This window comes from Heloderma suspectum, chromosome 3, assembly GCF_057233095.1.
Source record: "Heloderma suspectum isolate Gila_16-S chromosome 3, 16-S_ref, whole genome shotgun sequence".
NCBI classification, from domain to species: Eukaryota; Metazoa; Chordata; class Lepidosauria; order Squamata; family Helodermatidae; genus Heloderma; species Heloderma suspectum.
In genome coordinates this window covers 277,078,772-277,106,731 of record NC_139460.1, presented here as the reverse complement: position 1 = coordinate 277,106,731, position 27,960 = coordinate 277,078,772, and positions in this window count along the sequence as shown.

Below are 27,960 nucleotides of genomic sequence, written 5' to 3'. Positions count from 1 at the left end.
TGCATTTCAAAATTTGGAGAAGAGAGAAAACTGAAGGATAATTGCATTCTGGCTTGTTCACATTAAAATATCAATTGTCCAATAATTGATTATACTCAAAACAGAAATCTGTAATATCCTTTCCTCATTTTACCTGCCTCAGCCATCAATACCACACTTTGAAGACCTGCTTCCAAGCCCATCGGCTGGTCCAAATTTGCAAGTATTGTTAAGTTCTTGCACTCACACCTGATGGGGTCACAGAGGAAACCTGTCCCTTCTAACTGTGTCCTTTTGAGAAAGAGAGGTTTTTGCATATAAGGAGCATAAGACTTTGCCATCTTGCAAAAGGCTGCCATTCATATTCTATACAGAGATACAACTATTCAGATTCCTAGTAGCTTATTGACCAGCGTTAGCAGGTAACAACAACCCAAAGTATGGGTTGTTGCCTTACGCAGTTCACCCATGATTTGTCTGCCACTGATCATGCAAAATGCAGGTTGTTTTTCCAATGCTTGGATTTTTTTATTCCCACCTCCTTTGCCCTCTCCCTCCTTGTATCCCAAATGCCTTTGCAGCACTGTAGTACTGGCACATAGAGAAGCTTATAACCACTGTTGCTTGCTTCCTCTGGAGCATGGTGAAACAACCCATGAGCAACGCATGGTTCTGGTTTGGAGGTAACGACAACCCATAGTTAAAACAACCTGCAGTCCACAACTCAACAACAAACCATGGGTTCTCTTCCTGGGTTGTTCATGATTAACAACCCATAGTTAACCCATAGTTCTGGGTTTGCACATAAAGACAATCCAGAATTTAACAACCCATACTCAACCTATACTCTGGGTTGTCATCACATGTGAATCAGGTCAAAAGGCCCTAACATAAATGCAGAGCTAGAACGGAGTCATGAAAATGAATGTTTATCCTTTTGATTTCCTTTCTTGGTGCCTATAGCTCTATGTGTTTTACCAGTAAAAAACATCTTTTATGGTTTAACTGACCTAAGGCTGGTGTTAAGCTGCAGCTCACTTAACAGCTATGCAGCATGATTCATAGGGATATTATTCTCAAATGGATGCCCTATACCATGGCTGTCTATTAAGGGATGCTGGTGGTGACTTCCATCTGAGACAAAGCACAGAGCAATCTCTTATAGCCAGAACTTGCAAGACTTTGTGTAAAATTCTATGGCCAAACTCCCTCAGGTGGGAAGTTCATGCCGACCCTTTCTTCACCTTTGCTGAAAAATCCCTCTTCTAGGTCCTAGGTTTGGCCACCATTTCTTCTTCTCTAGCACAAACAGATGACTTCTCTAACCATGTGATAAAAGCTAGAACTGCGTGCAAAATGGCCTCTCAAAATTCTCCATCCTATTTATGAGTGGACAAATTGGGGGAATCATCTCACCAAATTTCTCCAGGGGGAGGAGAAAGTCTCTGACACTCTCTTAGGGATGGTGCTCACTATTAGTCATGGCAAGAGCATATCTTTCTTTCTTTTTCTTTGTGTGTGTGTGCTGTGCTGCAACTGTGCTGGGCTCCACTTTGCATCCTCCACAGTGTCATGTCCTTGTGTCATTCTGGGGGACTGTAATGGGAAAATGGCAGCCATTGACACCCCCCCCCCCCAAATGGTGGAGAGTGTTTGGAGTAAATTCTAAAAACTGGCTTTCTTCGGGGAGGCAGGGGGGTGAGAAAAAGAAAAAAAGTATGAGAAATGTTCTCAGAAAAATGTCTTCTGAGAAATTTCAGCTCAATGCTAAATTGAAAGCACTACATAATGGACCACCATTAGGTCTTCAGTGACCCATTTTTCCACAGCAGTAGACAGAGGTTCAGCAGAAGCTATGGGTGCAAATCTTGTCTTGATAAAATACTGAGTAACAGACCAACCAACTTGAGGAAATTACAGGCAATATCCCTGTACCAGTATTCTGGATTTGAATATGAGTAGAAGGAACAGCATTATGCAGATGAATACCTTCAGAATGAGTCTTAATAACCTGTAACTACAGATCTGTAGTCACTTTTTTCTTCTGAAATTTCCCCCCACCTTAACATCATCAGGAATTCATTAATGTACCTTTATTTCTGTAAACACTATTAATTATATGCGGAGGATCACATCTTATAAAAATGTTTTAATTAGTTTTACCTTGCAGGCTGGAACAGCTGCTCTGCATTGACTGCAGGGGAGAGATTTCTTTTATTTATACAGATCACATCTTCATAACTTCCCCCATCCATCTCATGCTATCCAAAACTATTCTTGATATTCAACTAGGAGTCTGGAAAGGAGGATACTACCTCCAATAACTTAACACCTTGTTGTGCTGCAACATGAAACAAAGCAACTGACATTCTGAAACCCACACAATTAATCCCTTTTAGCTCTAGAAAAACACTGAAATTTTCTGTATATTTTACACCAGGAGTACAGAGCCTCAGGCCTGGATGCCACATCCAGCCCTCTGATGTTCCTGAGAGAGCCATGCCACCTTTCCCCTGGGCCCGCCCCCTTTCCTTTGACCTCTGATCATTACTGGTTTCCTACCTTATGTGCAGTTTTTTCCCCATTAGGAACATAGGAAGCTGCCTTATACTGAGTCAGACCATGGATCCATCTAGACCAGTATTGTCAACACTGACTGGCAGCAGCTCTCCAGGGATTCAGCAGGAGTCTTTCCTGCCCTGCCTGGAGATGGCAGGGATTGAACCTGGGACCTTCTGCATGCAAAGCAGGTGCTCTACCACTGAGCTATGCCCCCACCCCCATTCTAAGAGGTTGAAAAGCCTCTCCCACAGCTTCGTTACTGGCAGGAAGAGCTTTAAGCTAAAATATGCTGGTATTTTTTGGTATTTTGGATCATGCCTCGTTTGCCTTCAGCATCCCCACCTCTGGCATGCAGCCCCCAAGAGCTTCTCCAAAGTGGAATTTGGCCCTCAGTCTGAAAGAGGTTCAAACATCCCTGTTCTAAACCCAGTACAGGCATCAACTATTAGTAGCATAATTTCCACTGTATACATACCCAGCCATGTGAAACAAAACATGCATTTAAACATCTGTACAGTTATATTGGCAATAACAGCTGTATGGCCATCTCAGGTAAGTTTACAAGTGGGACAATATGGTGATATCTATCCACCTCTTTGTCCTAACATATGGTTGTCAAGGGCCAGCATTGTACATGAAGGTTGTCATTCTAGCCATCAAGGCTTACCTTAATGAACAGCTATATTATTTCCAGACTATGAGGTGCCCACAGTTGTAATGAGATGTTTCATCCTTTATCTGTACTGCCTGTTTCAGATTATATGACAAATATGTGATTCTTTGTATTATGAGGCTCGAATCTACCACTGGCTATTGATAAATTTTCATTCATAAATATATTTAAACATTTATAAATATATTAGGATTTGTCTCAACATGCCTGGGAAGCAGGGAGCGGCAAAGATTGGGAATTAGGGAACAATATTCAGAAGGAGGAAACGGACTTCAGGGTGTGTGGGTTACTTTATTAAACTTACAATATGAGGTGGACTTAGGGCTTTTGTTCCATGATTTCTACTTTTAAAAGAAAACTTTATTAAAGGTAAAAGCTGCATCAAGCAGTTAGAAAGCATATCTTCTGCTGTGTACTTGATAAATGGGATGGAAGAATGTTGCTGGAAATGACACTGTATGATCATGCGGTGCTGCTTCCAGAGACATTGTCCATGGGAGCAGCCATATTTTTTTCTGTACAGTGTCCCTGGAATCAGGGCTATGTGATCATATAGCATCATTTCCAGGGACATTTCTGGCCCCATTTGGAAAGTATGCAGCGGGAGACCTGTTTTGCTACTTGATGCAGCGTTTACATGTTTAAATGTTTATTTAAAAGAAGATATAATGGAGAGAGAAAAATATCAGGCCACCTTTAAACTGCAAATTTAATAAACAACCCCACACCAAAATGATTTTCTTCCCACTCCTACCAGATGTTGCCTCCCCCATTACCTTCGTTGGAAACAGACATCCCACAAAGGTGGGGGGGCATTTGTACAGCCCTAAAATACATCTATGTGACTGGCCTTCTACATGCTACCTGACAAATGATTGAGAAAAGCATATAAATTGTAGCTTCGCTTTACAGAATCTGCATTGACTAGTCCTCAGCAATGGCATACTTATAGTAACTCTAGCCTTAATCATAGTTCATACCAATGTAATGGAGAGAGATGTGAGAAAGAGGTTAGCCCTATTCAGGCATTTGCCTGAACTCATGAGGGCTTAAAGAGGGCAGAGGCTCATGTCTGTGCACACTGGCCCTGCCCCCTATATCTCTGAGCGTGCTGGCCCCACCCCCTGAGTTCAGACCTTGCCATCTAGGGGCCGATCTACATTGCACCTGCCATCCCAATGAATTTGGTGCCCCGTCAGGTTAAATGCTCTCGTACTAAAATGTGATTATTCACACTCACCTATTTTCCCTGTTGCAGTGCTTCATCGAATGCGCGAGCTCGGTTCACACTCGAGCGCTGTGCTGTTTTCCTGCTGTTTTCCTGAACGTGCTTGCCTGATCTCGGATGCTAAGCGGGGTCAGCCCCAGTCAGTAGGGGCATCCGGAGCGGGAGACAGGAGAGGGTAAAACTTAATCTCATTTGAAGGGATACAACAGCCCCCTGCTCAGTCATTTACCTGAACTCATGAAGGCTTAAAGTGGGTAGAGGATCAGGGCCATGCATGCTGGTCCCATCCCCTATGTCTCTGAGTGCACTGGCCCCAGCCCCTTCAGTTCAGAGCTTGCTGTGTTGAATATGAGCAGAACTCTCTGTGTGATCACAGACCCTGCCTTATCAGGGTTCCCAGTTGTGTGCAGAGTCCTACTCACATTCAAGTGAACGTGAATAGAACTTCCTTTCAGACTTTGCCAATTCTAGGCTGGATCTACACTTACCGCCTTTTCTCGCTTCCAATGAGGTTTCACCGCCCGCCTTTCACACAATGTAGTAGCTGCCTCGGATTGGAACCAGAATTTCCCACTACCGTGCTCCCGCTTTCAATACCCTAATATCCTGGTATTTCCCCTTAATGTGCTCCGATTTTCCACCTTCGCTACCATATCCAGTCATAGCCCCCTCCCCCGCCTGTCCATATGCGGTGGTGTTTGTATTTCCCTCCTGTCCAATCACAGCTCTCGACAGCCCCATGTCTTCTTCTGGCTACTGATCGCATAGCTTCTTCAGCAGCCCCCGTTTCCTCAGCAACAAGCAAAGGGCTGGATGTGCACGCGCTTGTCTGATCTTGGAAGCTAAGCGGGGTCGGTCCCAGTCAGTGCTTGGATGGGAGAGCGCCTGGGAATCAGGCTTCCTGCACTGAGCAGGGGGCTGTTGTATCCCTTCAAATGAGATTAAGTTTTACCCTCTCCTGTCTCCCGCTCCGGATGCCCCTACTGACTGGGGCTGACCCCGCTTAGCATCCGAGATCAGGCAAGCACGTTCAGGAAAACAGCAGGAAAACAGCACAGCGCTCGAGTGTGAACCGAGCTCGCGCATTCGATGAAGCACTGCAACAGGGAAAATAGGTGAGTGTGAATAATCACATTTTAGCTTGAAACAGCTGCTCCATGGAGCTGCTGTAAAAATACAATGCTTTACCATATGGACTGTCTTCATTGCATGGAACTGCCAGAATGTTTGGGGGTGGTGTAGAAAAACTAGCCATGACATGATGGGAGTTATCCATGTAGCGAAATACTCTATGTGTTTTTTCCGCCATACAGAGCAGTTCCTACTCATACATTATTTCACTATGTCTCCACATGGTGGTTTTAACATGTAGACCATGATACATTTTATGTCTTTGATCAACCTCCTTGTGTGATAGTTTAGTTTGATGATACATTTTATCATTATGGCTAGATAGTATTTTATATGAAATCTTATTGTGTGCTGCTTCAAAGACATTTCTAAGAAATGGGTGGAAATGTTGTTACCATCATCATCAGTCAAGAGGAAGAGAAAGAAGAAGAAGAAGAAGAAGAAGAAGAAGAAAGGTGTCTACTCAGTATCTCGGGTCTCATTATCATAAACTGGATGCCCCTGTAACCATCTACCTCTGAAATGGGGACCCAGCTGGCCCTCAAGAAGATAATTCAGAGATTGAGAGGTAGCATGTATTGAATTCTGTGGGGAAAATTATTGCTGTTACCATTCCAGGAAGTGCATTGTCACCCAAGACCATATGCTTCAATGGTATACCTGAACAAACGTGGGCAGCCATTCCAGGCCTGGTGTGATTTTCAGCAGATATGTTCCCTGTTATTCGGTCAGGCATGCTGCAATGAAAATATGGAGAGAAGCAAGTCATGCTGGCAAAGGCCCAGCAGGCACATAAGGAGGTGAATCCAGAAGAAGGCTTGATTCCACATTCAGGCATTTTAAATTTGTATTTATTTATTTATTTAGGTATGGTTCAAAAGCAAAAAAGAAAAAAGAAAAAAAAGGCTTCTTGAAGCAGCTTATAGAATTGCAAATCTTTCTGTGGAATGAATGCCACAACCATGGACCCACCAATGAGAAGGCCTGTTTCTAATCCTCTCCAATTAGATTTTAGTTAATTGCAGAGCTGAGAGTAGGATGCTGACCTCAAGCTTTGGGTAGGTTCATGAAGGCATAGGACGTCCCAGAGTACTATGTATAGTGCTATGGCCCAACTCTTCCTTGAAAAGTGTTTGTTACTAAAGTCTCGTAGGTCTTTCTACAGGCATTTCAGTGTTTCCTCCATGAGCTTCTGTTCAAGAATAGATAGTACCCCTTTCCTTAGCTACTATTAGTATGAAGAAACTAAAGGGGTAGAGAGTCCAGGTTACTAAGCCAACCTGTCCACACCCAGAGATGAAGGACATAGGTCCTGCTTGTGTGCTCGCCTGTTAAAGTAATAAGGATGGTAGGCATAAAGGATAGGGCCTTCTCAGTAGTGGCTCCCCATTTGTGGAACTCTGTTCCAACTGATGTCCACCAGGCCGCATCATTACAGGCCTTAAAGCAAGCCCTAAAGATCTACCTGCTTACCATAGCTTATAACAGAGATAGGACTATATTGGTTGCCATGTATATATGGTGCTATCTGGTTTTTTAATTGTTAGTTTTGGTTGTATTACTACTGTTGTATTAGTAGTACTGTTGTATTTATTACTGTTTTACTATTGTTTCTGGTTTTAAACTCAGTATGCCACCTTGGGAGGGTTTTACCTAAAAAATAGCTTAGAAGTATTTTAAATACATACATACATACATGCCAGAATGTTATATAATTCAGATGGGAGGTCTAATTCAGGACATTTTTATCCATCTGCTGGCTTGGAGGTAACTGGGTGAACCTTTGGAATCTCTAATGAATGCACGACCAATGGTGGATTTACCAAGCTAAACACAAGATCAAGGAGGGAGGAGAATTCTGCTCATTGTTTTAAATACTGTGAGGTAGTGGTGGAGGGAGGCAGTGCTTCAGTCAGCAACAACCAAATACACATTTGCTGACTGGACAATCACCCTACTGATGTCAGTAGCCCATGCCAGGGGCATCTATCTCGTCAGTAACTGTATGCTTGCAGAGTGCTTAAGAGTTATGGTCTCAGTTAATCCATTTCTGGTCCTGCATTCCCCTCCCCCTGACCCCCCCAACCCACCCCCACTTGGTGCAATGGTATTACTGTGTCCAACACAACCTCCATTTTCCTTTCCGTTTCATAGAACTGCTGCAGCATAGGCATAATGTTTTTTTACAAATGTTTCATCTGCAAATCTTCAGACCTACATGGCTGCATTTGGCTGTGAATATGATCAAATAAATAAACACATCAGTATAAAAACAAAGCTTTGTGGAAAGCTTGCAAGGTCCAGAATAAGAATGTGAATTCTCCCATATTGCTTACTTGCTTCAGAGATTATCACTGAACACTTAATTAACAGCTATATTATTTCCAGACAATGAGGTGCCCACAATTGTAATGAGATGTTTCATCCTTTATCTGTACTGCCTGTTTCAGATTATATGACAAATATGTGTTTCTTTGTTTTATGAGGGTCGAAGCTACCACTGGCAAGTTTATAGGGTTATGAAATTGTCATAGGGAAGAAGGAGGCTGCAAAATGATGATAAAAATAGTTTCTTTCAAGAACAATAGGTCAATTTAAGTCCAAGAATACTTAAATGTGTTTCCAAAAAAGCAAACTACATAAGGAGGCATTTGAAAACAATCCAGTTCTATTCTCCAGTCACAATAATATTGACAATGAAGAGCTATATAATTAATCCAAATATCCTTTGCATCAACATTAAAGATGTCAGCTAATCCTTCCAGTGCAGAAAAAGGTCTTTAATTGGTAGGGAAGCATAGTCAACCAATACACAAAGTCTATACAAATAAAATAATTCTCAAGAAGTTTTTTTTCTTCAGTTGCAAAGTTGCAACTTAAAGATCTGAAGTAAACATATTACAGAAAATACTTTATTTCAGTTTAAATATAAAGACTGCATATAAATGTAATCAATGTAATAGATACAAATGTAATAAAATAAATGGAAATAAATAAATAAATAAATAAGATAGTCTTTTTTAATAATGGGCTTCAAGAAGTTATTTCACAATATACATTTGCAGAAATCACTGGGATAATGACAAATCCATCATGAATTTAGCTTTCTCTGTCTTAAATGTAAATATGCCTAGATCTTTAAAATCTGTTAATTCTGTTCTTTTGTAATGCTGTAGGGTACAGCTCGTGGTTTCCATTTAAGATTTTTTTAAAGGAAAAATATTTTATTTATTTATTCATATATTCCACCTCCTCCTTTAAAAAAACGTCTTTGGGGAGCTAAAAACATTAAAAATACAATGGGGAGAGCAATCCTATGCCCCCTAGACAGTGTCTGGGGTACACAGAATATTTTGGCTTCCTGGCTCCATGGATGGAGACAGGGCTCCAAGCTTAGACCCAGGAAACTGCACTCCTCGCCCCTCCCCCAGCCCTTGCAGTCAGCACAGAAAGAATCCCGCTATGAGCTCGCAAATATGAGCTTGTAGGGGGTGTTCCCGGGGGTGGGGAGAGGAGGAGACTGGGGTTGTCGGGCTACAAGATATCCCTAGCTGCCCCAGCCTCCTTCCCTCCCCCTCCCTGAAAGTAAGCCTCCAAGTTCAGAGGCTTACAAGTACTCAGGGTGCATCCCATAGGATTGCGCCCTAATAGAATAAAATTGATAAAAACCATTGGCATAAAAAAAATTAAGTAGAACAGGAGACACTATAAAACAGCAATAATAAACTACAACAGCAGCCTATTAGGGCACAATCATGTGCTGGAGATCCAGTGGTTAAGCAGGAAATAAGATTCAGCAGAAGCCCCACTATGCTGGTAGAAAATGCCAGATATGCCCAAGGCACAAAAAACATGCCTGTTCATCTGTTCATTCTTCATGTGTCCATTCAGGTTCCCTGGATTGTGAGGGGACAGGCCTCCCAGGCAGCACAATGGCTCAGTTGGTGTGTAGAGGGATGAAGAGTGGGAAAGATACTAAGAAACGGATGATGTGGGGAAGGGGCCATGAAGCCTACTGGGAAGATTCTTGGCAGGGATGGCCTATCAGGCAAATAGCAAGGGGAGGATGGTCACATGGATTGCCAGGGAGATATTGTAGGCCAGAAGGGCTTCTTGGCCCATGCAAGAGCCAGGCAATGGTCCAAAAAGTCCTCCTCCTGATTGGCTCAGGTGTCCTGGGGGCCCTCCCCCCTTTCCTAGTGTGAGTTCTACCCTGGATTCAAACCAGGGATTCAAACAGAAGCTGCTCCACCCATCTAGGGCTCCTCCTCCAGCCCTGTGCTCTTGGTATTTTAGCCTTGAGACTGGGGCCTGGGGCAAGACAAATGCCCCATGATGTGTTTGCCTGCTTTCTGCTGTTGTGCCTAAGTGATTAGGGAACGTGTCTGTGGTGTTTGCAGTATGGGTTTGAGTCCTGGGAGTAGGGATGGACAAATCCAAATTTTTGGTTTATCTCCATTTCTCATTTTTTCCCAATTTTCATTTCAGTTCATCTCAGACTTTGAGATTTGTTTTAATGTTTGCATGAAAATGCAGAAGAAGATTCAAACCTCTGCCAGTGGGGTGCAGAGTGGGGATGCCTGAGCATTGGCAATTGTTGGATATTGGGTCATTGTTGGATATGCCACTGCGGCTGATTGAGGAGGGGCTGCTGTGGCATCATGAATGTTGTCCAAGTGGTGATACAGAGGTATGTGCTCAAAGTGTATTCCTATTGTCATAAGTTCATTGGCTTCCTCCATGTGTGGGTGGCATGTGGCACAATCGCCATCAGAGCCACTGATTGGTGGGCACTGACAGAGTTTCTGGGACTCTCTGGGCAGGTCTTCATTGTAGTACCTCTGTGTCTTGAATAAGATTGTCTCCATAAGAAATATTAATGGATCAAAGTAGTCGGAGGAGGAGGAGGAGGAAAACACAATTTTCTTACCTATTTCTTAAGTAACGTTAGAGATCTGAAAATGTTGGCTGCTTTAAAGTTAAAAAATGCACCAGGAAAAAGAAAAACCAAGGCAGTTCTGAAAGACTTGACTTTTCTCCCTTCTCTCTCCCATTATATTCTTAGTTCATTGAAAAGTGTTTATTTATGTATAAGATTTACAGTGGTTTATAATGTTATGCATATAAATATTTTCTCTATCCACTAGGATCAATAAATGAAAAATGCTTTTACTGCTATAGCGCTGTATTGCATTCCATAATGTAATTACCATGATATTACAAAATCATTTTGCAAAGGGATAGACATTAAAAGGAAAAGAGAAAGGAAGATGACATTATATTACCCCTTAGCTATATTGAAGCAAACTACTGGGGATATTGTGGTGTGCATATTCATGTGATCAGGCCTTTTGGTGCAATAAAATAAATTGTGTTTCTCATTATTTGTTTGGGTTGTATTAAGCTGAGCAGAGCAAGGGATTGCTCATGGTTATTTAAAAGGATTTACTGTGAATGTATTTATAATAATTAGCAACACATTTGACACATACCATATTAACAGGGATACAGTCTGGTGTCGCACATGTCAAGAATAAAGCTGGGCTAAATAAATTTGGTAACAGAAACATCTTTGTACGTTAATATTATTTTTGCCAATGGTGTTGGCATCGCTGTTGCTTGAATCAAAAAGGCAACTGGACTGTCAGTACACCTTAGACTCAAAAGTTTTCTGTTCAAGTTATTGGCTTTGACAGCATGAAACTGTGTATTTTGATTGCCACGGTATGTGTGGAAGACATAAGAACTGGATTTAAATTACCCCAACTTCATCATGGGACAGGATTGACACAACTAAGCTGAATGAAACCAATCCCCAAAAGAACTCTCAACTATTGACATCTTTGCCCAAGGAATGATTACAATGGACTGCCCAGCCAGAGCTCAAGCATCTCCTCTGAGCAGTTTCTGTCTGTAACAAGACCTATCTTCCATAAACCTGTTCCTCACCTTTATTGGAGCCAATGCCAAACCCTGTAGGTTATTCCCGTATGCTCATCTTCAAGATAACAATATGGGAGCTATACCCATGCAACCCCTGATTTAAAGTATGCCAGGTGTCATGGCCTGGGTAAACTCAAGCTTCCATTGAAATCAGATGTCCGTTCTTGTCTCAGTCAGTTCTATGATCAATTCACAATTTGTCTCAATAAATTGTGAGTTCAGAAGAAATAAGACCAGGAAGCTATAGTTAATGGCTTCTGAACAAATCAGGATATGAAGCCATGGTTTAAAGTTGGTTTCATCATTTCCTGGCTTGTTCAAAACCCATTAACCAGAGATAACTGAAGACTTCTTACCCAGTTCATTTGGTCATGAAGCAGCTGTGTGAGGCAATGGCTCATTCATATTACAGAGTAGTGAGCCAAAATAGGGATAATCTCTCTTGAGTTTGCAATGGAGGAGGGACAACATTTAGAAAATGTCTAAAAAATATTGTAAATTATATGCTGACCGTTGTTTCCTCACCAAACCTAGCTGTAAAGGAACTACTCAGAATATGGAGAAATATGGGTGAGAAGTTACAGATTTTATCAAATGTTTCTATTTATTGCAGAATTGAATTGATTCTTCTTACTGTCTCAAAACATAAGTGATTCTGTATTCAAATGCCTCCACTGGAATTTTACAGGCTGTAAATAACTGTAGTAAGTAATAATTAGTGCTCTTTTTGAGATCAAGTTTGAAACATCCATTTTGGAAGACTTCAAAATATCATGAAGTTGAACCAACATACAAATATGCTGCTTCAAATTTATAGGCAACTATTAAAGATATTATGCATATATTTATGATGGTGCATAATACCATATATCTCCTTAAAAAGAAGCATCAAGAGAAATTAATAAATGCTTTAGTAGGGGAAGTTAGATTTTTCTGGGCTGAGATGTATTTTAAACAATCTTTACTGATAAGATTATAAGTGTTATTTATACTCCTACAAGTTAAGAATTATACTCTCAGGAAGTGGAATATGTTTTATCATGTAAGTCTATCAGCAGATTATTGAAATATACACTGATTCTCTGGTCTGACTCACTGAAGGGTGTTTATCATAGTAGCCTCCAAATCTAGAATCACAGTGAGAAATATTTCATACACAAATTGTGTGTGTGTGTGTGTGTGTGTGTGTGTGTGGAGAGAGAGAGAGAGAGGGAGGGAGGGAGGGAGGGAGGGCACTCCTGACAAAGACATTGTCTTTAGTTAAGGTGAGAGGCCAAAAAAAAAAAAAAAAGCGTTCTGCCATTAAAAGCTTCAAAATTCTACTGCTCATAAAAATGACACCCGTTATTCTAATAATGTGAAACATGGCATCCTTGATCTACCTGATGAGGTCTACAATTGTGGAAAATGTCAAAGTTGTCCGATAAAATTTGCCATAAGTACCACAAGTTAAAAAGTGCTGAAAAATTACACATTTGTACTTTTTTACTCCAAGCTACAGCTCAGCATATCATACATTTCTTTAAAATTTTGCTGGAAACTACTGATGTACTTTATTGATGTTTGTTGATAATGTGCCTTTCAGAGGTTTAGTGAAGTTCTGAGGAGTGGTTCAAAAGATATTAAGATTTTTCTGCACCATAAAAGCCTATGGCACCAACTACTGGCAAAATTATGTTTGGCATGCTCAGTTTCATTCTGAAGCTAGAATGCTGCCAGTACTCCAATGTTTTCAGAGGAATTCCAGTCAGCTTTCTGTCAGCATTCCTGACAGTAGGGGAGGGGTAGCAGAAAACTGTAAACTGAGATAAGAGTGAGATACTTTTGAAAGTTGAGGGAATCACTCTCACTGATGGATAGATCAACTTTTATCACTAATTCACAATTAGTGAATTATCCACAGAATGGAACCATCTGAGGCATATGAGACCCCCTCATAAATAGCACCTAGAACCCTCAAAACAGAGTGCATACTGCATGCTGAGGGTTAAAAGCCAGGCTCTGTGAGGCATGTGACCCCTTCAGTAGTTTGGGGGTTTATATTTCATGTAATTTTATTTGAATACATGATAAGAACCATTTTCTCTTAGAATTTGTGCTAATCAGACTCCTTGAACTTTGCTGTAGCTGCAAAAAATACAATTAATACGTGCTTGCAGAAATGCAGCCATTACAAAATAATGCATAAAAAGTGGTTTAATAAAACTTTAAGAAAGGAATTTTACATCCAAATGTGCAAGGGGGCTGCAAGCTACATGTATCTTTAATGGTTTATTCTCTACTCTACAACTTAAAGGCTGTTACTGTGAAATTTTCTGTGTCTCAGGAATAAGGGAATCCCACACTCTCCAAGAATAGGTGTTTTAAAAGTATGTAGACATTACTCAGCTTACAGCCTTTCTGGGGTTCAATATTCAAGGTGCCTGGTGTCTCCATGTTCTCTATGCAAGAAACATGTCTGGGCAAGAAAAAAAAAAAAAAGACTGCCTCAGTCGAATCTGACTGCCCCTGCTTTTGATTGGTTGGTAGGAAAGGTTGTTTTTCTGGGGATAAAACTGTCCCTATTGGTCAGTGGGGTGGGGCATGACCTTGCAGGGCCACATAGGCCCTGCTGGGCCAATCTGGGGATGGTTTGGGAATGGCCCTTTGGGCTCTAAAACCTCATCCCATTGGTCCACGGTGGCATAACAAGTTCATAGATGGGTCACCTGACCTGACCAGCTCATCGCTCCTTCCGGGGCAGGACTCCTGAAGGTGGGACTTCCGGCTAGGGCGGGACTTCCGGTCTCCAAGGGGGGGGGCACCTGTCACTTTTGAAAAAGGGCATGGTTTAGAGTTTGATGCGGGTACCCCCCTTTCACTACTTAAGTTGACTTGCAAGAAAGAAAATTCAAATACCTTGGGAAGAGATTTCTTTTTTAAAAAAATTCAGGAATTTCAATGTAGCAAAGATATTTATGTAAATTCCAGCAAAAGATTGAGTTTAGAGGGACATGTTTAGGGAACACCACTAGACTGAATATTCTTGGGCAGATGTATGTAACTGTGATGTTATAGTTTAAGTTTTATATTCATGTAGTTTTTAGGTATTCCTAAATTTGTGACAGAAAATGCCTCAAGTAGATTGACAATTACATATGTTGTTAAGAAACCATGTATAAAATACTTGTCTTTTAACATCCCCAGATTTCTTGCATTCAAGAAGATCACCCACAAGAAGATCACCCACAAGATAGGGTCTAATATGTTACAAACCAGTTCAAGGGGCACTATGTTGAGCTTCAAAGCAATTAAACTTGAAATGGCTGGCAAGAAACAGATTCAAAGTTCCTCTACAGTACGATGTCTGTCATAAATGCTGGTTACAAGTTTGAGGGGGACCTGTCACCTGGCAAGGTATTTTTCTTTAACAGTCTTCAATTGGAACACTCAGAAAACTCTGACCACTTTTGCCATTCCTAGTCTTCTTCTCTGTCTCTCCCTTGAAGCTAACAAGCCCTACCTATAACACGTGGACATATGTCTTTATCCCCCATCTCTTAGGCAGAAACCTTCCCTCCCCTTTTCCCCTGGAAATTACACTAGTCCTAATGAAATTACTTTAGCGTCCCTCAGAATCCATATAGAAGTTTCAGGTTACCAGTTGGTCATACCTCCAGTAACATTCAAAGTCAGTTTGAGTTGGCCATGGATTATTACTACAGATGTACAAATCTGTATGTCAAAGATTTCAAAGAAAGAAGAAAAGCTATCCACATAGAGTAATAAGATGTGATACAGCACCGTGGAGAGGATGATTGATTGAATGGAGAAAGACACAGAGACAGAAAGATGTAGCACTTGGAAAAGAAGTAAACATGCAAAGAAAAATTGAATATATTAAGGGGTGGGAACAACATAATTTAGAACGATACCATCTTGAGAAGGACTTACATTTTCATATTGCTTTCTACACAGACCTTTTTGCACACATCTCAGAGAGTCCATCACTCACTCGTAGAATTCAGTCACCTCTAGGGTGAAGGTGATGGAAAAACACAGGCTAGAGAAATGTTATGAAATGAGATGGGGTGGGGGACTGGAAGAAAACAATGCTATACAGAGGAAAAATGGATATGACTTAGTACCTGATACTGAACAATGCCTCCAGGAGTAAACACTTGAGCCCTTCAGCTTTGCAGCACAGTTTGATTAGCAAAATGATAAAGTACTTAAACATATCAGAGTCCAATGCATGATATAAAAGATAGCTAAAGATTCAGAGAACAATATATTCTAATTTATGAGGTTAACTCTGGTGTCATAAGTGCCTTGCTTTTCCTCCATCGGTTGCCTCTTCTTCTCATGAACTTTGTCAATGGCTGTCTTTACACAAACAACAGTAGAGAGACCACAGTGAGATTTTAAATGCATTGATACAGTTGTATAGTACATACAAGGTGGTGCATTAAGGGCAGGACTCTCCTGCTGACTTCCACTCAGCAGGAGAGTCCCCAAATGCAGCTGGGCTGGCTTACCACATTTTGAAGTAAGTGAAGCAGTAACACAGGACTACCTAAAGAGTGGAGTAGGTGTAAGACCATTAAGTCCAGCATCTAAAACTGCATCACTTTGAATACATGTACATTGTATATTGTAACAATGGCAGGTGTTCCAAAATGATAGGATGTCATCCATATTATTACAGTGCCACTTCAGTTAAACACCTGTTAATCCTATGCATGATATAAAGGAGCTGAAGCCCATTCAAATCTCTTGTCATCCTCATCCAGAAACTCACCAGGTGGCCTTAATAGCGGCCTTAATAGTAATAGTACTGGCAAACATAACCGGCACTAATGCATTCATCCTACTGTTTCTGCTTTCAGAGTACACTGAATCAGCCAATCACATTAGCCATGTTTAGGCATTTGCCAAGAATGCATGGAGGGAAGACATGAGCCTCCCTCAAATGACCTCTTCCCCACCAGGTACAAATTTGACAAAAACTTAGAGTGATTTTTACTCTGTCTTGAATCATAGAATAGTAGGGTTGGAAGGGGCCTACAAGGCCATCGAGTCCAACCCCCTGCTCAATGCAGGAATCCAAGTCAGAGCATCCCTGACAGATGGCTGTCCAGCCTCGTCTTGAATGCCTCCAGGGTGGGAGAGCCCACCACCTCCCTAGGTCATTGGTTCCATTGTCGTATTGCTCTAACAGTCAGGAATCCTCGACGGGGAGGGAGGCGCTCCGTCCCTCCCCCCGGAATCCTGCCCGGCTGGCTCCACTCTGTGGGGATTCCACGGAGCTGCCGGCCAGCTCTGCCCGCAGCCGGACATCCGGCTGCTGGGCAGCAGGGACGCAAATGGTGGCAGCCGTAGCCGCCGCCGCCGCTTGCGTCCTTGTACTTAACCGTGATAGGCTATGTAAATCTTTACATAGCCTATCATAGCAAAGTAAAAAACAAAACAAAATGCATATGCAAATGGCAGCGGCTACGGCAGCCGCCATTTGCGTTTGCTATTTTTCGCCGTTCTAGCCTACATAAATATTTACGTAGGCTAGAACGGCTAAAAATAGCGAATGCAAATGGCGGCCGCCATAGCTGCTGATATTTGCGTATGCTGTGCCCATACATTTGTGTCCTCATGTATTTAGAATTCCTTCATCTGTAGCTGTTTGTTATTCCACTGAGAAAACCTATTCTTTTTGCCTTTGTTCATCTGATTATTCTATATGAAAATTATTAACACACCTAAAATTTCAAACTTGTTCTCAGCTACCCAGGGCTATGTTGTGGATTTCAAAAGGGAAAAAATTATATTTGCAATAGTGAAATTCATCACTAAAATGAAGATTTATGGCTCCGCTCATACATTTTAAGGATATTTCAGGGTAGGGATGTACAAATCCCTTATCTTCTTCCATGCCGGGGCATCCATGGTGGGGGGGAGGCGATCCGTCCCTCCCCCTGGAATCCTCCCCAGCTGGCTCCGCTTCACGGCAAGGCCGCAGAGCTGCTGGCCAGGGCCGGCCACAGCCAGACTTCCAGCCGCTGCCGGGCTGCTGCAGCTGCAAATGGCGGCCATCGTAGCGGCTGCCATTTGCGTCCTTGCATTAAGCCGTGATAGGCTACGTAAGTATTTACTTAGCCTATCATGGCAAAAGGCAGGGACGCATATGGCGGCCGCTATGGCATTTGCGTCCCTGCCTGCACTCTGAGGTCGGTTCCTGGAGAACCGCATCCCCCCCACCCCGTAGGCAGCGTGGATTGTCCCTGGTCTCTGGGCTTGTAAGGTCAGCATGGAGTGGGGCAAAAGGGGGCATCCCAGAGGCAGGGAGTGTGAAAGTGCCAGTACGACATTTCCTATGTGTTGTCCGGCCTCACCGTAAATGCAGGGTGGCTGGAATGCAGAGGAGACAATCCCCTCTGCACTCCTCTCACTGTGCATTGCATAGACGGTTGCCTCCAAGTTCGGAGGTAGCCACCTATCCCAATAGGATTGCTCCCTCCAGGCACAATCCTATGTGAGTTTAGATAGAAAAAAGTTCTACAACTCCCAGCATTCCCCAGCCAGCCATGCTGTCTAAATGTGTGTAGGACTACACCTGAACTAAAACAATAACTATGAAGATGAACCAAACCTGTGTATTGTCTTTGAGAAGAGATTTATTTGTTTGTTTGTTTATTTCTTTATTATATTTCTATACCGCCCCATAGCTGAAGCTCTCTGGGCAGTTTACAGAAGTTAAAACATTAAAATGCAATATACAAAGTTTAAAAACCATTTACATAAAAACATATGTACAATATATGCAACAACATATACGCAAAACAACTTTGTACTAAAAGCATTCTTTTAAAAAATCCAACAATAAAACACAGCTTAAAACAACATTGCCTAAAACAGTATACAGAAGTTAGCAGAATGAACAGCAGTTCTAAAAAGGGAAGGCCTGCCGGAATAATAGTGTCTTTAATGCCTGCTTAAAAGCCTTCAGTGAGGTCAGTGAGCACATTTCAACTGGCAGGTCGTTCCAAAACTGAGGGGCAGCAAAGGAAAAGGTCCTCTTGCGTGAGGCTGCCAGTAATACGAAAAAACTTCTATTTGGATGGAATAGAATGTGAAAGTGTCTAGCATCCACCAGGCTGCCAGTTCAGAGCTAATTTATGACAAAGTTACTAACGTTGTCATAAAGGAGTGATTTATTGCCGGAAAATAATACTACGCTTGCTAGAGGCTGCAAAGAATGGCATGTTACAGTAGCTAGACAAGGAACAAACAAGTCAGTTGGAAAGAACCTTTTTTTGGCATTCTATTGTAAGTTGTCAACATCATGTTCTGTCTTCTTTTTCTAAACAAAAAAAAGATGCAGCAGATTGTATGAAACAATTCTCTGAATTTTGTGCATTAGATCCATTAGTCAGATAAGCTATGCTGTAAAGCAGGGGCAGGGAACCTCTGGAGCATAGCCCACATGTGGACTGTAAGGTCTCCAAGTCCAGAGACTCTCCCCAGGCAGTGCCCACTCTCCATGACCCACACAGCCACCCAGCTGTCCTAGCGGCTGCTCCACTCTGGTGCAGTGAAGAGGTAATTAGGCTGGCCAAACTGGGGGGGGGGGTAGGGGGCAAAGCGGGCTCCAGCTTCAGAGCATTCTCCTCTAGGAAACCCAGAAAAAAATTGAAATGTGGCAATGAGGAAACAGGGAAAAAAACTTCAGGGGAGGGAGGTGGAGAGCCAGCGAGTGCACAGCCCACAGTGCATAAGGGCATGATGTTTTTTGCAGCCTGCTTAGTTTTTCTAAGTAATTCAGGGTCATCCATAAACTCGGTCACTCCTGAATCCATTTTTTTAAATATTCAGAGAGTAACCCTTTGCCAAATACAGTTTACGGTTCATCTAACGGCCTGCCCATCTGTCCATGTAATCACATACATGAAATAATGTATTTGAAGACCTTCTTGTTGTGTTGTGTTGTTTCTGGCAGAGGTTTGGTTGGTGGGCATGAGGGAAAGGGCTTTTTCCATCATGGCACCCAGATGATGGAACATTCTGCTGAAAGATGCTCAAGTAGTTCCCCTCATTGCCCAATTTCAAGCAGGTATTAAACACTGTATCATTTCAGTTGGAGATATACATACATATATATATATATATATATATATATATATATATATATATATTTCAAAGTTGGGAGTTAGTTGGTTGTCCCTTTTGGACTGCCTTCCCATTGACTGATTCTCATGAAACACACTTCATTGGAAAGCTCTTGACATGCAGATTCCACAAATAACAATATTCACTGTAACTCAAAGTTGGGAGTTTATTTATGTCTGTAAAGCTTAAAAAAAAAGAATTAGGCTATCTTCTATAACAATATACTATAAAGTTTTATTTTAAATATAAAAACATGTCAAGTATAATTAAACAAACTTAATGAATTGCAAATTGGAGCAAAATGAAATATGAACACAAAAAAGTCTCTGTACACCTTTATAAACAGAGGTGCAGGCCAAAGTACAATGATATGCCACTAATATACAGCCTGTAAACAAATCATGAAGGGATTAAGAGATGCCACAGTTAAAAGTAACCCTGGCAAAGTTTAGTTATTGCTCAGAAAGGAAGTCTCTAGCTGTTAAATTTAACAAAATAGCATTTAAAAGTCTCTGTACACCTTTATAAACACTGGTGCAGGCCATAATACAATGATATGCCAGTAACATACAGCCTGTAAACAAATCATGAAGGGATTTTCATTGCCATGAGTCATGTGTGCTCATTGGCAAACCTCAAGTTGTCGATGGACCACAAGGACATTACCATGGCTGCCCTGGAGTTTACACTAAGAACATTGTATTTAAGGAAGTTTAGTAAAGATTAAAAAATGTAATATTTTGAATGTTTCAATAAATGCAGTTAGTTAAGTTGAACCTTTCATTAAATTTGATATTTCCCTGAGAACTGTTTTTATGGGTAGCCTCCTGGTTTTCATTTAATTTCCTCTCCTGTTTCTGCTGTTTTCTTTTTATTGGTTTCATCTTTGACTATACTTACATTGTTTGGTTATATTAATTTATTTTTCAGATATTGTAAGCCACCTTGAGTGGTCAATTTGCCTAGAAAGACAGGATATACATTTTAATATTAACAAAAAATATGTGTGCATATATTCAATAGCACTTTTTCATTTGTAACTTCCATCTGGTTACCAATGTATCCGGAAAGCTACAAAGAATCAACACTGGAGGGAACCAGCAGAGGAGCTGGCACCCGGTTTCGATAAAAGCTGGGAAGTTTGGAGATCATTGAAAAGACTGCATACAGGTGTAACAAGATCTAAAGACACTTTGAATAAATGGGGTTATCCGGTGATCTCTGCCCTGTGCGACTGCGGAGACTTGCAGACAACAACACATATGTATACTTGTCCTTGTGCCCTGACTACACATGAGGACCTTACGACAGTGCAACAGAACGCAATTAATGTTGCTAGTTTGGGGGCAAGATTTGTCTAATGTCTATATATTTTAACTTCTACATTTTATATTTTAAATGTTATGTGTTATAGTATGTTTTTTAATTGTGATGCTTCTGACACGAATAAATAAAAAAACCCGATGTATCCTATCTTCATTCATTGAAAGAGAATACTGTAGATTCATTTTCCAAAGTAAATAATGATCATGTAATCTACAATGCATGATTGCACAAAGTGGTGGAATTTCATACTGATCTGCTTTGTGTTCGGACCTTTCTGTTTTTAAAATTGTACAAGGGCAATGAACAGCCTTGCTGGATGAGTAGCAGTCACCATATCCCATCAAAAATAAATATAGATACTAGATGTTATGATGTACAACACCAAAGTGCACCAAAGTACCCTATGAATAGTTGTTCACAGGCTCCTTCTGGCATTTTCTGTTTCATCATTCACAATTACAGTTATTGATATTCCTACCCTCCATTAGTTAACCTAGATATCCTATTGACCTTTTACTGACTAGCTCACAATTTATCATTACTGAAATGTAAGCTGTAGGAACTTTATATTTTTTTTCTTTTTGCAACTCTAGAAAATTATAAATGAGTCTATTTCCTGTATAAGTCTTATTTAATAGTAACAAACACTTAGGATCATCCATCTACTGTCAATGATACCGGAAGTATGGACATGTATTATGACCTCCTGAGAATGACCCTGGAAGTTCCAGATATCTGCTAATAGGAGATTTATAGCTGTTTTGTTCATTTATTTTATAATTTAGTAATGCCAATAATGAACGGTAGAGTGTCACTGGGAGTGCTTCCAGATGGAGGGCTCCTAGGGCCAACAGTCAAATATCCAGCATTCTGTTTGTGCAGTGGCCAACCTGATACCACAGTGGGAAACCCACCAGCAGGACATGAGTGCAAAAGTACCCTCAGACTTGTATTCCCAGGAAACTGGAATACTGAGGCATACTGCCTCTGATCCTGGAGGTAACATAAGGCCATTATGAATTAGAAGCCATTGATAGCTTTATCCTTCATGAATTTCTATCCTACTCACATTTTAAAGTCATCCAAGTTGATGGCCACTACATCTTGTGGTAGTAAATCCCACAGTTTAACTATGCACTGTGTGAAGAAATACTTTTTTTAAAATCCATCCTGAATCTCCCACTCACCATGCAGATTTCTTGGATGACCCCAGGTTCTAATATTACTTTCTCCACATCATCTATACTTTTATACACTTCTATCATGTCTCCCTTATTCACCTTTTTTCTAAGCTAAAAAGCCCAAAATATTGTAACCTTCCTCCATGGGGGAGTTGTTTCAGCCCCTTGATCATTTTGGTGGCCCTTTTCCAGTTCTACAATATCTTGTTTGAGCTGTGAAGACTGTCCACAGTATTCCGAGTGTGGTTCAACCATAGATCATTTGTATAAAGGGCATTATGATATTGCAAGTTTTATTTTCAATTTATTTTCTAATTCCAACCTGGAATTTGCCCTTTTCAGAGCAGCCACACACTGGGTTGACATTTTCATTGAGCTATCCAACACAAACCCAAGATCTCCTTTTGATCAGTCACAATGAGCTCAGATCCCATCAATGCACATGCGATGTTAGGAAAAAAATTTTGTCCCAATGTGCATCACTTTACACTTGTTTATACTGAACTATTTTTCCATTGTAATGCCCATTCCCTCCATTTGGAGAGATCCTTTTGGAGCTCTTCACAATACCTTTTTGTTTTAACCACCCTAAATAATTTGGTGCTGTCAGCAAACATGGCCACTTCACCACTCATCCCTAATACCAGATCATTTAAAAACAAGTTTAAAAATACTGGCACTATATAGATCCTTAGGGGACTCCACTGTTTACAGTTCTCCATAGCAAGAACTGACCATTATAGAATCATAGAATAGTAGGTTTGGAAGGGGCCTACAAGACCATCGAATCCAACCCCCTACTCAATGCAGGAATCCAAGTCAGAGCATCCTGACAGATGGCTGTCCAGCCTCTTCTTGAATGCCTCCAGTAGGGATGTCAGAGAATTCCGCCACCAGACTCTAGAATCCAGCCAGACTCTAGAATCCGGCCCCTCAGAATCCATGGTGGAATGGCCTCCTGCCCCCCGCCACCCCGTGGAATCCCCCCAGGATGGAACTTACCTGGGGCAGATGCGGTGGCGGCGGCAGCGGCTCCGGCTGGTCTCCTGGCCAGCCACGGATGGGCTGCTGTGGCCGCCATTTGCATTCTTGCAGTCGTGATAGGCTACGTAAATATTTACATAGCTTATCATGGCTGCTTGCAAGGACGCAAATGGCGGCCACTACGCCAGCCACCATTTGTCGCCACAGCAGCCTGGCTGCGGCCGGAACTCCAGCTGTGGCCAGCCCTGGCTGGCAGCTCCACGGAGCACCACGGAGAGTAGCCAGCCGGGGAGGATTCCGGGGGGAGGGACAGAGTGCCTCCCCCCACCACGGATGCCCCAGAGTGGAGCCAGGTAAGGGATTCATACATCCTTAGCCGCCAGTGTGGGAGAGCCTACCACCTCCCTAGGTAATTGGTTCCATTGTCGTATTGCTCTAACAGTCAGGAAATTTTTCCTGATGTTCAGGCGGAATCTGGCTTCCTGTCACTTGAGCCCATTATTCCGTGTCCTGCATTCTGGGATGATTGAGAAGAGATCCTGGCCTTCCTCTCTGTGACAACCTTTCAAGTACTTGAAGAGTGCTATCATATCTCCCCTCAGTCTTCTCTTCTCAAGGCTAGACATGGCCAGTTCTTTCAGTCTCTCCTCATAGGGCTTTGTTTCCAGTCCCCTGATCATCTTTGTTGCCCTCTTCTGAACCCTTTCCAGCTTGTCTGCATCCTTCTTAAAGTGCAGTGCCCAGAACTGGACACAGTACTCCAGATGAGGCCTAACCAGTGCTGAGTAGAGGGGGACTAGTACTTCCTGGGATTTGGAAGCTATACTTCTATTAATGCAGCCCAAAAGATCATTGGCCTTTTTTGCAGCCATATCACATTGCTGGCTCATATTCAGCTTGTGATCTACAGCAATTCCAAGATCCTTCTCACTTGTAGTGTTGCTGAGCCACATATCCCCCATCTTGTAACTGTGCATTTGGTTTCTTTTTCCTAGGTGGAGAACTTGGCATTTATCCCTATTAAATGTCATTCTCTTGTTTTCAGCCCAACGCTCCAGCCAATCAAGATCACTTTGAATTTTGTTTCTGTCTTCCAGGGTATTAGCTATCCCACACAAAGTTGTGTCATCTGCAGATTGTCATCTGCAATGTTGTGTTATCTCAGCATTCCCTGCACCTCCTCATCCAAGTCATTATTAAAAATGTTGAAGAGCACTGGGCCCAGGACTGAGCCCTGCAGTACCCCACTTGTTACCTCTCCCCCGTTTGAGAAGATCCCATTGATAAGCACTCTTTGAGTCCAATTCTGTAGCCAACTGTGGATCCACCTGATAGTTGTTTCATCTAGCCCACTTTGAGCTAGTTTGCTCATCAGGATATCATGGGGCACTTTGTCGAAAGTCGAGATATATTATGTCCACAGCATTCCCACAGTCCTACATTAATTTGTAGTCTCTGCTTTCTCATGCCCCTACCAAAAGGGGCTGAGCATTAGACCCCTCCAAAATGTCTCAAGACCTGGTCAAGTTTGTATGGGAGAAGGCTTAAGGTAACCTGGTCACAATCCATTTAGAGCTGTGTAGATCATAACCAGAAATGAAACAGGAGCTGGAACAGTTGTTGTAAGATGAGCATCACATAGTCCCTCCTTATAATTGGCCCTGAATCAGCTGAAGTTTCCAAGCCATTTTCATGGACAGCCCACATGGAGTTCATTGTTGTTGTTGTTCAGTCGTTCAGTCGTGTCCGACTCTTCATGACCCCATGGACCATAGCATGCCAGGCCTTCCTGCCCTGCGCTCTCTCCCGGAGCGTGCTCAAGTTCATATTCATTGCATCCGTGATGCTATCTAGCCATCTCATCCTTTGCCGTCCCCTTCTCCTTTTGCCTTCAGTCTTTCCCAGCATCAGGGTCTTTTCCAGGGAGTTTTCTCTTCGCATTAGATGGCCAAAATATTGGAGCTTCAGCTTCAGTATCTGTCCTTCCAATGAGCACTCAGGGTTGATTTCCTTTAGGATGGACTGATTTGACCTCCTTCCAGTCCAGGGGACTCGTAAGAGTCTTCTCCAGCACCACAGTTCGAAAGCATCGATTCTTCGGCGCTCAGCCTTCCTTATAGTCCAGCTCTCACAGCCATACATTACTACTGGGAAAACCATAGCTTTGATTAGATGGACCTTTGTCGGCAAGGTGATGTCTCTGCTTCTTACTATGCTGTCTAGGTTGGCCATAGCTTTCCTCCCAAGGAGCAAGCGTCTTTTAATTTCATGGCTACAGTCACCGTCTGCGGTGATCTTGGAGCCCAAGAAAGTAAAATCTGTCACTGCTTCCATTTCTTCCCCTTCTATATGCCAGGAAGTGATGGGGCCAGATGCCATGATCTTAGTTTTTTTAATGTTGAGTTTCAAACCAGCTTTTAAACTCTCCTCTTTCACCCTCAACAAGAGGCTCTTGAGATCCTCTTCGCTTTCTGCCATTAGGGTGGTATCGTCTGCATATTGGAGGTTATTGATAATTCTCCCAGCAATCTTAATTCCAACCTCTGATTCATCCAACCCGGCATTTCTCATGATGTACTCTGCATATAAGTTAAATAAGCAGGGTGACAATATGCAGCCTCGTCGTACTCCTTTCCCAATTTTGAACCAATCGGTTGTTCCATGTCTGGTTCTTACTGTTGCTTCTTGACCCTCGTACAGGTTTCTCAGGAGACAGGTAAGGTGGTCTGGTACTCCCATCACTTTAAGAATTTGCCACAGTTTGTTGTGATCCACACAATCAAAGGCTTTAGCGTAGTCAATGAAGCAGAAATAGACGTTTTTCTGGAATTCTCTTGCTTTCTCCATGATGCAGCGAATGTTGGCGATTTGATCTCTAGTTCCTCTGCCTCTTCGAAACCCAGCTTGTACTTCCGGTAGTTCTGGGTTCACATACTGCTGAAGCCTAGCTTGTAGGATTTTGAGCATCACCTTGCTGGCATGTGAAATGAGCGCAATTGTGCGGTAGTTTGAACACTCTTTGGCGTTGCCCTTCTTTGGAATTGGAATGTAAACTGACCTTTTCCAGTCTTCTGGCCACTGTTGAGTGTTCCAGATTTGTTGGCATATTGAATGCAGCACTTTAACAGCATCATCTTTTAGGATTTTAAATAGCTCGGCTGGAATACTGTCATCTCCGCTAGCTTTGTTGTTACTAATGCTTCCTAAGGCCCACTTGACTTCACTCTCTAGGATGTCCGGCTCAAGTTCAGTGACCGCACTATCATGGCTATCAGGGCTTTCCTGTATAGTTCTTCTGTGTATTCTTGCCACCTCTTCTTAATCTCATCTGCTTCTGTGAGGTCCCTGCCTTCTTTGTCCTTTATCATGCCTGTCTTTGCACAAAACGTTCCCTTGAGAGCTCCAATTTTCTTGAAGAGATCTCTAGTCTTTCCCATTCTGTTGTTTTCCTCGATTTCTTTGCATTGTTCATTTAAGAAGGCCTTCTTGTCTCTCCTTGCTATTCTCTGGAACTCTGCATTCAGTTGGGTATATCTTCCCCTTTCTCCCTTGCTTTTCGCTTCCCTTCTTTTGTGAGCTACTTGTAAAGCCTCATCAGACAGCCACTTTGCTTTCTTGCATTTCTTTTTCTTTGGGATGGATTTCGTTGCTGCCTCCTGAACAATGTTACGGACCTCCGTCCATAGTTCCTCAGGCACTCTGTCTATCAGGTCTAATCCCTGAAATCTATTCCTCACCTCCACTGTATATTCATCAGGGATATGATTTAGGTCATACCTGAATGGTTTAGTGGTTTTCCCGACATTCTTCAATTTAAGCCGACATTTTGCAACAAGAAGCTCATGATCTGAGCCACAGTCAGCTCCAGGTCTTGTTTTTACTGACTGTATGGAGCTTCTCCATCTTTGGCTGCAAAGGACATAATCAATCTGATTCCGATATTGACCATCTGGTGACGTCCATGTGTAGAGTCGCCTCTTGTGCTGTTGGAAAAGAGTGTTTGCTATGATCAGCATGTTCTCTTGGCAAAACTCTATTAGCTTTTGTCCTGCTTCATTTTGTACACCAAGGCCATGCCTGCCTGTTATCCCAGTGATTTCTTGACTTCCTACTTTAGCATTCCAATCCCCTATGATGAAGAGGACATCTTTTTTTGGTGTTAGTTCTAGAAGGTGTTGTAGGTCTTCATAGAACCGATCAACCTCAGCTTCTTCGGCCTCAGTGGTTGGGGCATAAACTTGAATTACTGTGATGTTGAATGGTTTGCCTTGGATTCGTACTGAGATCATTCTATCATTTTTAAGATTGTACCCCAGTACTGCTTTTCCCACCCTTTTGTTGACTATGAGTGCTACTCCATTTCTTCTAAGGGATTCTTGCCCACAATAGTAGATATGATGGTCACCTGAATTAAATTCACCCATGCCTGTCCATTTTAGTTCGCTGATTCCCAAGATGTCGATGTTCAATCTTGCCATCTCATGTTTGACCACCTCCAGCTTACCTTGATTCATTGATCTGACATTCCAGGTTCCTAAACAATATTGTTCTTTACAGCATCGGATTTTCTTTTCACCACCAGACACATCCACAGCTGAGTGTCCTTTCGGGTTTGGCCCAGCCGCTTCACTCTTTCTGGCGCTACTTGGAAATACCCTCTGCTCTTCCCCAGTAGCATATTGGACACCTTCCAACCTGAGGGGCTCATCTTCCGGCATCATATCTTTTAGCCTTGTGATACGTTCCATGGGGTTTTCTTGGCAAGAATACTGGAGTGGGTTGCCATTTCCTTCTCCAGTGGACCACATTTT